Source organism: Manis javanica, chromosome 5 (genome assembly GCF_040802235.1).
Source record: "Manis javanica isolate MJ-LG chromosome 5, MJ_LKY, whole genome shotgun sequence".
NCBI classification, from domain to species: domain Eukaryota; kingdom Metazoa; phylum Chordata; class Mammalia; order Pholidota; family Manidae; genus Manis; species Manis javanica.
In genome coordinates, this window is record NC_133160.1 from 19128022 (window position 1) to 19137619 (window position 9598).

Consider the following 9598-nt stretch of genomic DNA (forward strand, 5'->3'; position numbering starts at 1 on the left):
GGCGATTCCCCTGCACGCTTAAAACTGAACACTGGTATGTCTTTTGAGATACAGAATCACCTACTGTAGTAGTTCCCAAACTTTGCTGCACACTGGAATCATACAGGGCTCTTTAAAATAAAGACTGACATCTGGCTTCCACACCCCTACCCCTAAACATTGTGATCTACTTGTTCTGGGTGTGCTACCTGGGCATCAGGATATTTTTAAAAACTGCTCAAGGTGATTTTAAGGTGCAGCAAAGTTAAAGAGCCACTGACCTAATTTTTAAGAACTTAAATCTTGAGTCAGTCTGCCTAGGTTCAAATTACCAGCTATGTGACCTTGAGCAAGTAAGTCACCTAACCATTCAGGTCTCGATTGCCTTGTCAGTAAAATGGGGATAATAATCCTACCTTACAGGGTTGATGTCAAGCTAGATTGGTGAATGTAATAGCCTGGCTTTTAGTGAGTATAGTGAGCGCTTAACAAGGGTTGGCTGTTTATTCTCATTACCTCTTCCTCACCTGAATAGCCCTGTACAATTGGGCAGCATAGTCCCCACAGGGCGGCAGCAATTCAACCAACCTTTCTGCCGGACCAAATTCTTCGGCGGAGTTCTCTAGCTCCGCTCCAGGCCCGCCCCCTCCCCCAGGTTGCCAGAAAAGCCCGTCGCCCGGCAGGGGCAGCTCCCAAGGGCTAGACCGGGTTTGAACAGACCCGATAGAAGCCGCCGCTCCGGGCGAAGCTCCCCCCGACCCAAAGAAAACGCAGAGACTTGCTTCCGAAGGCAGGGCCCTGGGAGCGCACGGGGCAGAGAAACGAGGTTGGGCTGTTCCGGGACCGCCCGGAGGGAAGGAAAGGGGAGGGTCCGGCAGCGACGGGAAGGGCCACCCGGTTACCTGAGGCGACGGGCGGGGCCCGCATCGCTGGAGCGGGCGCCGCCGCCCGCACTCGGCCTTCCGCCTCACGCCACTCGTGCCATAGGGTAGGCGATTTAGCTGCCTTGCTGCTGTCCTCAGGCGGTCAGTCCGTCCACTTCTCAGCGACTCTCGGAGAGCGCCCAGGGACGACTAAGGCAGGTCGGGCCGGCCGGCTAGGCTCTGCTCAGGCAACTTCCGACTGCCAGGGGCGGCAGCGTCAAATAGCTCCCCGAGCCGACTGGGCCATTGCGCGTGCGCAGCGCGCCTGATCAGAGACTTCTCCAAGTCTGAAGCGGCGGCATCAAATAATTCCCGAGACACGGAGCCGGAAGCTGCGCGTGCGCAGCTATCCCAGCTCGCCGCGCGGGGCACATTCCCTCCTCCTTCCTCCTTTTCCGGATCAAGTGGAGGGAGGAGGAGGGAAGTGAAAGTTGCGTCTACACTATCGCTTTACGGCGGAAGAGGCGCTCCACTTGCGTCCCTACGAATCAACCCAGTTTCTACCTGGTTTCGATGCAGACGGAGTAAGGGGCTTCTCTGCAAGATTCTGGCTCCCACCCAGGTCTAGGAATTTCTCACATCCCACCATTACAGCACACTTCCTTTGAAATGTTGCTCCTTACTGCCCTCTTATTACCTGGGCATAGTATTAGTTACGAGCAATGACTGCCCAATTTCAGATCAGGTGTAAGTTACAAAAATGAACGAGATATCAGATTCAGAGACTCTCATTAAGGAGCTGATGCTGATAAAGGCAATGATACAGTAATAAAAGCAAGAGATACCAGTTTGAACACCTACGATGCACCACACATTTTGTAAACAATACCACTTCAAATAATTTGGTTTCAGCTTCAACGAAGAAAATAATAAATACCATTAGAGAGGTGCAGCTCAAGTGCCTTTGGAGTGTAAATGAGGAAACTTGGGCTGAAAGAGAAGAGGCAGGATGTGGCCTTGAGGATGTCCTTGATATTCAGAGAGGAAGGGATCAGAGTATTGAGTAGTGCTGAAGGCATGGTTGTCTGAAAAGAGCGGAAGAGAGCAAAGAAAATACTATCTCCTCCTTACCTTCAATTAGAAGAGACCTCCGAGGAAGGAGTGACTAAGAGCTGACACCTCAATAGAAAGAATAGAAAAGTGTTTTTTCTCTAGACCTCGTCCCACTTCCCCAACTCCAGGATAGTAGTTAGAGGATGGAAGAGAAATAAAGGATAGGAATGTTCCAGAAAAGGATGAGGCTAAATCCAGACCATTTTGTGTATCAAGGCAATACATTCCCATTAAACTCAGTGTGACAAATATTGTAAGAGACTCACAACTTCTGTTCCAACCATCTACCCTTTCCTTTCTAAACTTCAGAGGCTGGAAAGCAAAGCATACAGTTCCCAACTCCCTCTCTTTCTCCTTGCAGCTAGGAGTAGCAATGACACAAAGCTCTGGCCAGTAAAATGTAGGCAGATGTCTGAAGGGAGAGCCTCCCTTCCACGATAAAATGGGAAGGGAAGTTCATGACCTTTCACATTTCCCTTACTTCATGCTTGGAGCTAAGGCACAACACCCAGAGGTGCAGCAGTCATCTTGAGACCATGAGGAGGACAGTGCTTAAATAAAGGTGAAACATGAAGATAAAAGAAGTCTGATTCTTTAGGATATAATCAAGCAGGTGCACAAACTCTGGGTTGCCTTCCTGTTTTATGAGGTAGTGAAAAATCTTATTTAGAGCACAATCTATTGGGTTATCTGTTACTTTTAAACAGACTCATTCCTAACATAATAAAAACCTATAATATACACCTGCAATATATCAGGTAAGGGGCTGACAACGGGGGTGACAAATGGGAAGAGCAATTGGTGATGAAAATTGGTAAAGTGACAAACAGGACTGAAAAGTCATCTTAAAGCTCTTGAAGAGATGATGAGAAATACATCTATCTCCCACCTGGTGACTTTAATTCATTCCTGAAAATTCTGCCAATAAGTGAAAAGCTTCACTTATATTATTAAATAATATATATATATCCATTCATTTTAATGGGAAAAAAAGTGTCCAATTCCAACCCAAGACATCTAAATGTTTTTAATAAAAGTATATCAATGGAACAATGCAAATAAAAATCACATAAGCAATACATAATTTTAAGAATATATTTTACATAAAATATAAGGTATAAATGAGGATCATTACTGGCCAGGAAGATGTTTAATGTTAGATGGGGGTTGGTGGAGGCAAGATGCAAGTGATATTCTATTTCTGCACATTTTTCTTTACCAATTTTTAAAAAATATTTTGCGAGTTTCATTTAAACCAACATAAAAATAAAGTTATAGTGCAATCAAAAATACCTTGAAGGGGGAAAATCTCTAAACATCAGAACACTTTGAAACCATGGGAAAATTGTGCACACAAAATAGATGGAAGAAGCATATGAAATGGTATATAGACTAAAACCACATGGATTCTTCAAACACTGAACAATTCAGATTTGTTCCACAGCATAATTCCTAAGTAGAAACAGAATAAATTGGGGAGTGTCATCTGAGACTGTAATGTCAAAATACCACTTTGTATCATGTATTTACTGTATTAAAAGGCAGAGCCCTTGAAAAAGGAAAACATGGAGCAGTTGTATTAACCTTCTGTGGCAGACCTTTTTATTTTATTTACACCAAAGTTGGCCACACCAATATATGTAGCTCATCCCACAGTTCTTACTATGTAACAACACTCTTCCCAGTGAAGAATGGCATCCATGTTCCTTCTCCTTGAGTCTGGTTGGGGGCTGTGACTGTTCTGGCCAAGGGGGCAGAAGTAATGCTGTGTGACTTCTGGGGCTAGGTCCTACAGAGGATACAGCTTCCACCTGACTTACTCCCTTTGCAATGCTCACCCTTGGAACCTAGCCCCCATATTGGAAGTTGCAAGCCAGGCCGTATGAAGAGACAGTGCGGAGGTTTGCCAACTGACAGCCTGAGCTAGGTCTCAGCTGACAACATCAAGTGTCTAGATAATGTGAGTGAGGAAGCCTTCAGATGATCCCGGTCCCCAGGTTTCAAGCTGATTGACCTGACACCAAGCAGAGACAGACTAACCCTGTTGAGCCCAAATAGCAGATTGATGAACAAACTAAATATTGTCATTGTTTAAAGCCACTAAGTTTTGGGGTAAATTGTATGCAATCACAGTTACTGAATCACTTTTCAAGAGCCATAATTGAGAAAAGTTGTTAACAGCTGTATAAGAGGTATATTGTCTGTAGCCAATTTTTTCTTCCTTTTTAATTATACAGAACTAACTTGGGGTAGATAATGGTTGGGAAGACCCATTTCTATTTCTCCTGAACCAACTGGCCCAGTATAGGTGCTCAGTGAACATTTGTTGGATGGAAAATGGATGGAAAGTTAATTGTCTCATTATTGAACCTACTTTCTTGCTACTGTTAAGTCTTAGTAAATAACATGCAGTGGTTAGTGGTAGGGCCATCATTAGACCTAGGTAAGAGGCCCCTGCCCCAGATCTTGTACCTCAAGGAGTACTGTGCTTTGCATTGGTATTCCTCAAACCTTTCTAAGGGTCCCTAAGGCCAGTACTGCTATCTTGGTAGAGTGCCTGTCTTGCCAATGGATTTCAGCCCCACGCAAGTTCGCTATGGATTCAGTGTGACCAAAGAAAATTGACAGCAGAATGCTCTTTGGGGTGAAAGGGTTATACCCAACTTTATTACAGGTGGCAGGTCAGTCACTAAAATCCCGTTCACTCAGAGCTAGTCTGCATGCAGTAAGCCGGTCTCTACCTCTGGGCGCCTCTGTCTGTACAGCTGTCCTGCACAGCCATCCTCTAGGCCTCTCTGCACAGTCATCCCGCACAGCCACCCTCTGGGCCTCTGTCCTCAGCGCTGCCACCATTCCAGCCTCTGCTCTGCTCGCCGGCAGCCTTACAGCTCTGCCACCGTGTCGCACGCAGAGCACTGGGCAGAGCTCTTTTTATAGTGTCAACAGCCATGTATTGCCCACAGGTGTGCAGTGAACTAGTCAACCAGGGCCAGGTGAGAATCCTGGCCACAGGAACTCTCATTTTATCCACAGTGCCCAAATCCAGACCAGGCCCCATATGGGTCCTATCAGCCAGAAATTTCTACCCTGAACTTTTCTAAGTCTCACTCCAGAAGTTGGGACTGGCCAGAACCCTAAGTGCCATCCAGGCACGGCAACCCAGCTCCAGACCAAATCCATCCCGCATGATCTCATTCTCCTTTTCTCCTTTTTGAAGAGCCCTTCTGCACTGTCTTTACCAGTCTCTCTCTCACTGATGTCTGGGGTTGACCAGATGCCCTAAGGAGTTCCAAGGACACATGTATTTGGAATCACTCTGGAGCTTCATGGACAGTTCTGATTCCAGGAAGACAGCCTAGCAAAGAACTCACTCTTACAAACTGATATGTAGAATTTCTCTCATCAGTTTGTGCAAGATTGGGCTGCCAAATGGTGTTGGTATGCTGATTTTGGTGACTCCCACTCACACTGAAACCAGAGTGAGTTTAAGACTGAGTCACCAACAGTTCATTGCAGATGTTTGGGCTTGAGTTGCAGGTGTGGGTCCACATGTTGGCTCACACCTCTCTGTTCAGACCACACTGCCATTCTGACCTACTGCAGCCAGGGATGGAGGAGAGGGGCACCAGGCATCCTTCACTCTGGTACTCCACTGTCCGTTCCCTAGCTGGCGGTTATTTCATCAGGGTTGGCTGTGCCTATTTCCTCCAAGTACTTCCAAGAGCAGTGCCAATATGCTTTTCCCATTGATGTACTTGCTGCCTCCAATGGATATGATGACATAGTGCTCTCATCTCTCTTAAACCATGGATAACAAGAAATGGACATATTTTGTATGAATGGGACTACTCTGCTCACAGGTGCCTTTCCTACGCTTCCTACCGGTGGTGGTATGCAGAAGGCAGTAGTGCAGTCAATGTTGGTTACTGGGGTTCTGATTCCCTCAGAGTTCTGCTAAAGTCCTGGAGGAGTGCCAAAGACCAGAACACTGAGAAGAAAGCCTCTGAACCCCCATCAACATCAGCCAATGCAGGTAAGCCTCCTGTGTGATGAATGCCATGCTCCCTTACTAGTGAGAAATTACCAATGAGGCATTCAAGATCATAAACTTCTACTTATGCATTGTTTTGGTTGCATTCCACAAGTTTTGCTACATAGTACTACCATTCATTCAAGTCTAAGGATTCTGTTAAGTTTATTTTTATGTGACTTGATGTTGTAGTCGCATATGGTAGCCTACACGATATTGGTACATTGGTATTTGAGATTTGCTTTGCAGCGTACAATATGGTCAATGGTTGTAAATGCTCCAAATGTGCTTAAGAAAAAGTATATGCTCTTTCACTTTTGGGCAAAGACTCCTAAGTATGTTTCTAAAATATCTATTAAAATCAAGCCTATATCCAAAGACTAGAGTCTTTGAAAAGGGAAAAATAGTACATTTCTTTATGGGGGAGAAGTCTAGAAGTCACCACCTTAACCATGTGATTCAAGGTTAGTATTACTAAGTCATGTTGAATCATGTACCCCCTGATATGTCATGCAAAGGGCACTTCAGCTCTGTGATATTCTTCCCCAAAACCCAGAACCCCTGTCTCATCATGAGGAAACATCCAAAATACCCACGTTGAGAGATGTTCTACAAAACAGCTTAGCAATATTCTTCAAAAAGTGTCAAGATCATGAAAAAAAAGGTAAGATTGAGAAACTGTTTCAGATTGGAGGAGATTAAAGAGACATGAGGACTACATGTAATGTGGTATTCTGGACTGGATACTGGTACAGAAAATGGACATCAGTGGGGAAACTGGTGAAGTCCACATAAAGTCTGGAATCCAGTATAGTGGTGATGTACCAACATTTATTTCTTAATTTTGACAAACGTACTGTGCTTATTAGGGGAAGCTAGGTAAAGGGTTTATGGGAATGCTCTGTACTTGGTTTTTGGCTTTCTGTAAATCTAAAATCATTCCAAAATAAAAGGTTTATTTTTAAAAGTTTTCTGTTACTTTCGTTGTAAACCTCCTAGTAAAAATAAAGGGAAAAGATAAAGGAATGATCTGTCTCCACTGCGCTAAAAACTTCTACTTTGGAGTCTTCAACCCTGAAGTCCCCAAGACAAGGAAGCAAACCCACAAGGAAATGCGACTGTCTTCTTGATGTGGTGTAGAAAAACCTTTAATAAGTACTAAAGGTCAATGATTTAACACTGAATCAAGGCATCTGCTATATCAAGAGTTTTCATATATCGCTGTTTAATTTTCACCACGTTCCACTAAAGGAGGTAACTGAAGCCCAGAGAGACTGAAACTTGCAACCCAAGCCAGCCAGCTGGGTTAGACCAGGTCTGTGTGACTGTGAAGCCTGTGCTTGCACACCCACTCCAGGCTGCTACCCTGCTCTCAGGGCTGCCTGTCATCCACACTGGCCATCTGTGAGCCAATCCCTGTGTCCTCCAGGATGCTTTGCACTCCTTTTCCCAGTTAATTCCACTTCCTCAGGGACCCCACCTCTGACCCCCAAGATGTCAAGTGTTCCTGTGTTGTTTCACAGGCACCTTTCATTTTTCCTCTGTAGCATTTCTTAGTTTCTTACTGATTTTTTCATCTGTGTATCACGAGGGGACTATGTGCTAACAACTGTCTCTGTTCACTGGTGTGTGTTCCCATTCCTTGGTGCAGAGGCTGGCACTTAGTAACTGCTCAATAAACAAGTAAGTGACTGACTGAACAAACTCTGGGCACCTACAGTTAGCTCCAGCAGGTGGGGCTTGTGCTAGAGAAGCACTAGGAACTTGGCATCCTACCTCCAGGAGGCTCACCTGGACACTCCCTCAGGTACACCTGATACATACCTGGCTCCACTCTGCCAAGATGGGGAAGAGGGATACCAGAGCATGGGTGACTTGGGCTAGAGCAGCTTCTTTAAGCCCCTACAAGATGCAGCAGCCTTCCTGTAAAGGAGGAATCCTTGCAATACTTCTTTCATGGCATTAGCCTTGAACCCCTCATCACCTAGATCTATGCTGTCCAATAAGGTAGTCACCCATGCACAGCTACTGAGCATTCAAAATGTGGCTAGTCTAAACTGAGATGTGCTATATGTGTAAAATCTATACCAGTTTTCAGGCTTACTTTGGGAAAAAGAATGTAAAATATCTCAGTAATTTTTATATTAGTTATATGTGGAAATGACAATATTTTTTATGTCATAGGTTAAATAAAATACATGACTAAAATGTTTTCCATCTGGTTTTTATTTTTCTAATGTGGCTACTAGGAAAATTATAAATTACATATGTGGGTTGCATTATGTTTCTACTGTTCAGTGCTGTTCTGGACTGTGAGCTCCATGAGGCCCCTCCTCTGCTTTGTTCAGGGCTGTATGCCCAGCTTGGAGCAAGGCCCAGCACATAGTGACTGCTCCATAAATATCTGGGGGGTGGCTTAATGGTCCTTATTGTCTGTACTCTTGACTGTGATCCCCTTGAGGACAGAAACTTCCTTATTTATCATTGTATCCCTATTCTCAGCACAGTGTCCAACAAATATTTTTTAAATGAACAAATGAACCTTCATTCTTCCTGTTCTCCATTCCTGTGCCTGGTTTCTGCCATGTAAGTCCCCCCAGCTGCTTCACCAGGGCCCCTGGTAGGAGGCAGCAATTTTCTGATAGCATCATGGCTCTTCCTGACCCTAATCCTGGTCCTTGGGTAACACTTGATAATACTGAGGTTTCCTCAAGCTCAGAAGACTTAGGATGACTTCTGCTTGAGACACAACAGTAAAGAAAAGGACATTCGATATTTTAAATAGGCTGAAATAATGCCTATTGTCTCTGGAAATGTCAGGTTCACAAGTTCAATTTTCAAGATTGTTGATTTAGATGGGGGATATTTTAAGAAGATGGGATGATAATTTGAAGCAGATGGAGGGAATAGTAAAATATCCTAATTTCTAGTTTTCCAGTACAAACAAGCATCTGAGAGCTTGATATGCTCATGCTATTTATGAAATCAGCCTGCAACATTTTTTCACTAACCACACCAAGAAATGGAAAATTGGCTGAGCCATTCATTAGAAGTGAGACAGGTCCTTCCATTTCTCTGAGCCTTGGTTTCCTTGTTTATGAAATGGAAGATAATTAAATCTACCTCACTGGGTTGTTGTAAAGATTAAATGAGGTAATTATATATACAGGCTTACTCATTACAGTACATGGTATTTAATAAAAGTTCCATCATTGGTAGCGATGATTAAGTAGCCCCACTGGTATATCTACAAATCAAAAAAGAAGTATTTATGGTGTTACATTAACAGATGAGTCTGTCATGATGACATTTTATATTTGTTCTTCATTTTAACTATCAATAAGCTAGCCATGCTCATCAAATAAAAATAGCTGACATTTATCAAGCACTCAGAATGAGGCAGGTATTGTGTAATGCACTTAACATGCACCATCTTACTTAATCCTTACTATTTGGGTAGGTGCTATTCTGATGGTCAAATTACAGAGCCAGAAACTGAGGTTAAAGGTGACAAAAGAATGTGCTCCAGGCCCCATAGCAATCAAGGGACATGAGAATTCAACAGACTCTTAATGATTTCACTAGGCTGCTTCCCAATGCAGGTGGAGTTGGG

The 9598-nt window shown here is 44.0% G+C and overlaps 1 protein-coding gene across 7 annotated transcripts in view; it reads right to left on the reverse strand.

The window, feature by feature from the left end:
- Positions 1-1133, reverse strand: part of RALGAPB (Ral GTPase activating protein non-catalytic subunit beta) — a 126735-nt gene extending 125602 nt beyond the window's left edge. For 3 of the 7 annotated variants that reach the window (XM_073236615.1, XM_073236612.1, XM_073236610.1), the window contains exon 1: positions 882-1131. The gene's annotated coding sequence lies outside the window, so the exon portion shown is untranslated. The other 4 variants (XM_073236614.1, XM_073236613.1, XM_073236611.1 and 1 more) reach the window with 3 other exon arrangements.
- Between the last annotated feature and the right edge of the window lie 8465 nt (positions 1134-9598).